The sequence below is a fragment of the Suncus etruscus genome, chromosome 4 (assembly GCF_024139225.1).
Source record: "Suncus etruscus isolate mSunEtr1 chromosome 4, mSunEtr1.pri.cur, whole genome shotgun sequence".
NCBI classification, from domain to species: Eukaryota; Metazoa; Chordata; class Mammalia; order Eulipotyphla; family Soricidae; genus Suncus; species Suncus etruscus.
This window is the reverse complement of record NC_064851.1, coordinates 27,868,181-27,875,525: the sequence shown is the minus strand read 5'-3', so window position 1 is coordinate 27,875,525 and position 7,345 is coordinate 27,868,181.

Here is a 7,345-nt window from a genome sequence, read left to right as displayed (position 1 = left end):
GCCAGGAGTAACCCCTGAGCACCGCCGGGTGTGGCCCAAAAACAAAACAAAACAAAACAATTTCCCTAAAAGTTGAAAATGTGTGTGAATTAATACAAAAATACATGTGTATGTATAGATTTATATATAAGCTTATCTTCAAAACATTATTTAAGCATTCTTTAATTCTTTTAAACTTAAATCAATACCAATCAAGTAAATTTCATAAAAATATTTAAGAGAATGGAAATGGAGGCTACTAGTTAAATGTCCAGAGATGAACACCTTACTTCATAGTGAAACTAAGATCTGAAGGCAGGTCTGTCTGACTTTAATGTTCAGGCCTTTCTTAGAGAAATTCATGGCCTCCAGACATTAATGATATAAACAGGTTTCTATAGGATTACACTGAAAATCTTACAAGGACTAGAAATATGATCCCCAAATTCTGTTTTCTAGAAGCTGAAGGTTAAAATTTATAGTTCACAGCAGATGAGAAAGTTATTCACTGAATAACTCTAACTTGTGAAAGTGAATACTTCCTAACTTTTGAAGAAGTCAGTAGCTCATTTGTGCAGTTTAATTCTAGAATAAAAAAGATCTTTAGAGAGATATATGGTTTTATTACTGTCAAGAATGAAAAGAAGAAGTAGAGTACAAAGTCAAGAAAATCCAAAATCCAAATACTTCATAGGACTTATATTTGTTGGATTAAATTTGGGATGCTTGATTTAATAGTATCAATATAGCATAGAAGCAACAACATGGATATGAAAAAAGTCTTCAAGAGACCGTATGAAGTTAGGGAGTAAATGGCAAAATAAGGAAACCTATCAAAATATAAGTGGTTGTGTAACAGTGGAAGAAAGTGTGCATGTTTGTGGGTCAGATAATGAATGTGATCTGATTGGTCATTTTAAATCTTCCCTGCAGAGGGTTAAAACTGTCAGATAGAAGAAATATCTAAGTGCAGGGATAAATGAGATAAAATGTATAGCAAAGGTAGTTTGGTCTCTCACACACATGTAGAGTCAAAGAAAAAAAAAATGAAACCAGCAGGATAATAAGCAACAGACACTGAGTGGCAGGCTCAAGAGCCCTAGCAACTTAAGTAGCTAACCTTACATCAGGCAGTGAGGATGTACCTGGACAAGTCACTTTGTGGACAAGAAAATCAGGGACTTGAACAATATAAATGTAACTAAATGGAACAGAAATGAGATTGAGATTCCATGACAGACAGAAAGTTATTTATTTTTTGCAGCATCCCATAAAAGTACACAGACTTAATTTGTCAAATAAAGAGCTTTGTCAAATAAAGAGCTTATAAATAAGTTGTAACATCAAAGATGTCTGGTTGTGTGTGTTAATGTTTAACATACATTGCACAGAGACCAAGAGCTAACTGACATCTTCTATAATAGTTCAATGATATTAATATAATAATTTAAAAAATAAACAAAAATGAAGTAAATCTTGATCCAATTAGCAAAATTGATGAAGCACTGTTGCTTTTACTTTTTAAAGTAAATGTATTAATTTTCCTCAGATACTTAAGTCTTAAATCACTTAATAATAGGAAAGTGATTTAGTGCCTAGCTTCTTAAATTTTACTTTCCTGTGTCAGAATAAGAGTTATATCAGAAATCGAATATAAACACCAAACTACAGATTCATAGAACTTGATTAAACCATCCTATTAGTTTCCAAATGTTTTTGAATATTTATAATTTCTGAAGATGTCATAGAAAAACACTTCTGCTTTTTATGTAAATATGTACCTAAAATATTATTGTCAACAATATGTAAGCCACTATGATCAAAATAAAAATTATATTAAAAAAAAAAAAAAGAAAAACACTTCTGCTTTGGGTATTGGGGTCCTTTTTGTCATCATCACTCATTGTGATGTCCTTCACTTTCCATCATCCAACAAGGTAGTCTACTGGTTCTACTATATTCTATTTTCATTTCTCAGGATCATTCTGTTTCTTGTCTACAGTTCTTTTCATGTGTCCTTTCCATGGAATACTTTCTCTACCTATCAACTAATTAGCAACTGGTTAAGTTTTAGGCTTCATCCATCATAAAGGTCATCTCGAGTTTCCTTGACCCTTCACATTTTTAAGAGCTGCAAAATTCTCTATCAAAGTGCAAATTACATAACAGCATTATAACTTCCCTTATTCTTATTGATTTCTCCCTCTACACCCAGAGTTCTTTTAGTAATAATAGTAAATTATAATGATAATAATAAATAATAACAAAATAATAAATATTTTAGTCTTAGTAGGTCATAAGTTTTTCGTTTTGATCACACAACTCTCATTGTAGCATTAAACCCATCATAAATAATACATTACCAAATGATTTCTTTCCAAGAGTCTACTTCCTAAAAACAATCAGTAGATTTATGACCCAATGAGGTAGAAATGATAATTTTATTGATTATTATTTTCTGAGCACCTATCACAGTCCTCTGTGACAGAGCATGAACTGGACATTTGTTTAAGTAATAAAAGATAAAACAGGTAGAGCATTGCCAAAAAACGTGACCTCATTGTGATAATAAAATTGTGCAATTTCAATTGCTTTGTGTACATTCTTTCAAAGCAGTCCATAGTCCTTTAAATGTTTTCCTTTTTGCTCCTGTCTAAAATTGGCATTCACTTTAATGTTCTGAGTCAATTTATTTAGTATGGTAAGTCAGTTGTTACACAGACGCACGAGGGATATTGTTTAATCTTCATGTTTCTCGTCCTGACCAGGAGTTTCAGATACTGCTCTCTATTTACAAGCAGTTGGAACAAGGTTGTCCCTAAGATCCAGACTATGCCTTGTGGTTATTGGAAGTCTGGTCTTTATTGACCATTCCTTTCTCGCTGCAGCTCATGAAATTTGGGTAAGAGGTGATTCATTTGCAGATATATCATTTATTTAGATTCATTTAATAGAGTTTCATGTGGTTTCTCAGCCATAGTTTACTTCCCCAAATTATGATCGGGAAATCAGGAGGTTTACGAGAATTCTGGCTTGTACCTTTGCCAGGTAATGAGTAAAACATGGTGAAGGGTATGTGAAGCTATGTTTGTGGTAGTCACATCTTTTAACCAGACATTGTCAGGATGTTGAGCCAGATTTGGTCAGATGAGCAAGTTAATCCCTGGGAAGTCTCATAACTTCTGGTTTATTTAAAGGAAAAAAAATAATAGAATCAAGGCTTGTCTTTTTCAAGTGACCTTGCAAAACCATAATTATTTCCATTTTCACTCAGTTTTCTTTTACTGTACTTTATGAAGTAAGTACAAAGTGCTTTCTCATTGGTTTTGAACACCAGTTAAATCCAGAAAAGAAGGAGCTTAAAGATTTTAGAGAGTTTTAACTGACTGAATCGAATCAGAAACAAAAGAAGTTCGGGTTATTCTGGCCCTGGTGCAGAGCTCAAACCCTGGGCTTGTGAGCATGTGTAGAACTGGCCGCTTTGGTGCAAAGCTATTCTCTCAGGCCAAGTAGTATTCCAAAGATGTATGGATTACAGCAAATATCTTTCACATTTTAAAGTTAGCTTTAAACTGAGAAGAGGTGAAAATGGGATTAGTGGGAAATTAAAATCAAAGTCAAGATTAGAAAAGAGACTATAGATTAACTAATTTTCTTTCAACTTATTTTATATAGCATTTTACAAAATGCAGTATGTTTATAAATAAGATGCATATTTAGGGCCTACAAAAGTTTCTGAATCAAACAGAGCAAAGTGTCCTTTTTATGTAAATGACAAAACTGGCTTGCAAAGAGATTGATTGGCTTGTTAACACACAGTAGATATCTTAATAGTACATAGTACCTTAAAGAAAAACTCATGATTATTTTTATTGCCAGTTTACCTATTGAGTTCACCATTTTATTCCATAAAAGGGGGGCACATCTGGTGATGCTCTGAGGAATTCTTCTAGGGATTCTCAGGGAACCAGTTGGAATACTGGGGATAGAATATTGGTGACTGCATGCAAGGCAAGCACCCTCCCTGCTGTACTATCATTCTGGCCCCCAACTCTTTCTTTTTTGTTTTATTTTTTAAAATTCTAATCCTGGAATTTTTAGGATGTAAGAGCTGATTTTCTGTTTTCAAGTGTTTTATTTATCCTGGCAGGTTGGATTGGTTGTTCTCCAATGATGCTCAGATAATAGTATATTTTACTTTCTAGTGTATCAGGGTAGGAAAAAGTGAATGTGGGAAAAAGCTTGGGAAAAGCTTGATCTACATCTAGAAGCAGAGTTATATGTATTGAGTTAAAGGGAACCTTTCAAATAAAAGCTAGCAGTAGCCAGAAGAATATTTGTTTTACAGACAGGAGACATAACCTTGTTTTCTTCTTGAACATTAATATAATAATTTAGATTTTTTCAAGGCAGTAGTACATTTCTAAGTAGCACAAGGCACACATTTATCTTAGAGAGGTCAATTAAATATATGCAAATAAACAGTTTAGTGCACAGGACCAATTACAATTTCCATTTGAATTGAAACACGAGAATAGTCCTGTTAGGCTGAACCAATCCATTGTTGATAGAAATAATCTTTCCTCTTAAGGAATATGGTGATAAGAAAAGATTGACTTCTTATTTGTTTCCTTAAGATTTGATCCTCCAGGTTTTCCAATGCTTTCTTATGAAACAATCCGGGAAGAAGCAACCTTATCTGCTTCACTTGATGTAGTCAATCACAAATTAACTTATTGTTTATCTATATCTTGGAAATACCTTAAATTTTGCCCATGTTTTTTTTACTAGCACTTTCTTACTCAAGGTAGCCTACTGGGAACTACCACCTTACATTTGTGTAAACAATGATCTAACCATGCAAAATGTTTTAGATACAAATCCCAGATTCCCTTGTCTGTGTAGGGAAGGTGGCCCAGAGCTCACTTTAGCCAGACCCTGTTCAACTTATACACATGGAAATGCTATTCTTTGTTTGCATAATACCTTTGTACTCACATTCTTTGCTCTGTTTTAACACATGGAGTTAGTTTCTCAGGCTTCATATCAATCACTGAATAACGAATTCTTTCATCTAGTGGCAGATATTTAACATTTCTCTTCACTTTTTTTATGCTTTCCATAGTTTCAAAAGAAACTTTAATCCTATAGAAGACAGGCCTTGGGTTGTTATTGTCTTCATTATTATCATCTACATTATTGTCTGCCAGTTTTTCGGGTCACTCCTAGTTCACTATCAGAAGAGAAATCAGACTACAGGAAGTTAATAGTTAAGTAAAATTTGAAAACACAGATTAAACTAATTTGGCCTGGTCACATGCAAGAGAAGAAAAAAAGAGAAAAGGTGTAGTTGGGTCCAAGAATAATAATCGGTTTATAGACTGACAGAACTCAGAACCAAGGTTTTTTCTTTTTAAAGTCAAGTTTTCTTGACTATCAATTCACTTATTCTTTGGCCTCTGTCATCACTTTTACAAACATCAACATTCATTCTCACTTTCATAAATCAATGGCTATTAACAAGGGTAGAGAAAAAGTAAATGGACTGGATGCCACTTTACTTTGTTTCTCTAAGAAACAGACTAAGAATTAAGAATTAAAATTAAGAAAATTTCTTTTTTTATTATTTAAACAACTTTATTACATACATGATTGTGATTGGGTTTCAGTCATGTAAAGAACACCACCCATCACCAGTGCAACATTCCCATCACCAATGTCCCAAATCTCCCTCCTCCCCACCCAACCCCGCCTGTACTCTAGACAGGCTTTCTATTTCCCTCGTATATTCTCTTTATTAGGATAGTTCAAAATGTAGTTATTTCTTTAACTAAACTCATCCCTGTGTGTGGTGAGCTTCATGACGTGAGCTGTAACTTCCAGCTCTTTTCTCCTTTGTGTCTGAAAGTTATTATTGCAAGAATGTCTTTCATTTTTCTTAAAACCCATAGATGTGTGAGACCATTCTGCATCTTTCTCTCTCTCTCTCTCTCTCTCTTACTTATTTCACTTAGCATAATAGATTCCATGTACATCCATGTATAGGAAAATTTCATGACTTCATCTCTCCTGATGGCTGCATAATATTCCATTGTGTCCTGTATATATCTACTAGGCCTCTTTCTTCCATTTCTCTTTTCAGGTCTAGTATATTCTTGTTGGGTTTCAGTCTGGTTGACCTATCCAGTGTTGACAAAGCCATGTTGAGGTCCCCCACAATTATTGTGTTGTTATTGATATTATTTTTCAGATTTGTCAACAATTGTATTAAATATTTTGCTGGCCCCTCATTCAGTGCATATATGTTTAGGAGAGTGATTTCTTCCTGCTCTACATACCCCTTGATTAATATAAAATGCCCATCTTTGTCCCTTTCAAACTTCCTGAGTATAAAGTTTGCATTATCTGATATTACTATGGCCACTCCAGCTTTTTTATGGGTGTTATTTGCTTGTATAATTTTTCTCCAGCTTTTTATTTTGAGTCTATGTTTGTTCTGACTATTCAGGTGCATTTTTTGTAGGCAGCAGAAGGTTGGATTGAGTTTTTGGATCCATTTAGCCACTCTGTGCCTCTTAACTGGTGCATTTAGTCCATTGACATTGAGAGAAAGAATTGTCCTGGGATTTAATGCCATCTTTATATCAAAATTTGGTGTGTCTTTTGGTTAGTCTTGTCTTAAAATAGGTCTTTCAGTTTTTCTCATAAGACTGGTTTTGAGTCTGTAAAGTTTCTGAGCTGTTTTTTGTCTGTGAAACCATGTATTCTTCCGTCAAACCAGAAAGTGAGTTTTGCTGGGTACGGTATTCTGGGTGAAGCATTCATTTCATTCAGTCTTGTCACAATATCCCACCACTGCTTTCTGACCTTGAGTGATTCTGGTGACAGGTCTGCTGTAGATCTCAAGGATGCTCCCTTGAATGTAATTTTCCTTTTTGCTGTTTTCAGAATTTTGTCTCCATCTGTGGGATTCGTCATTGTGACTAGGATGTGTCTTGGGGTAGTTTCTCTGGGGTCTCTTTTGGTTGGTACTCTTCGAGCATGCAGAATTTGATCACATATATTCTTTAGCTCTGGAAATTTCTCTATAATAATGTTCTTGACTGTTGATTCTTCCTGGAAATTATCTTCCTGGGTCTCTGGGACTCCAATGATTCTTAAGTTGTTTCTGTTGATCTTATCATAGACTTCTATTTTCATCTGTTCCCATTCTTTGACTAATTTTTCCATTGTCTGTTCATTTGCTTTAAGTTTTCTTTCCAATTTCTCCCACTGTATGGAATTGTTATTTATCGCATCTTCCACAGCACCAATTCTATTCTCAGCTTCTGTTACCCTGTCCCAGAGCTTATCCATTTTATCATTC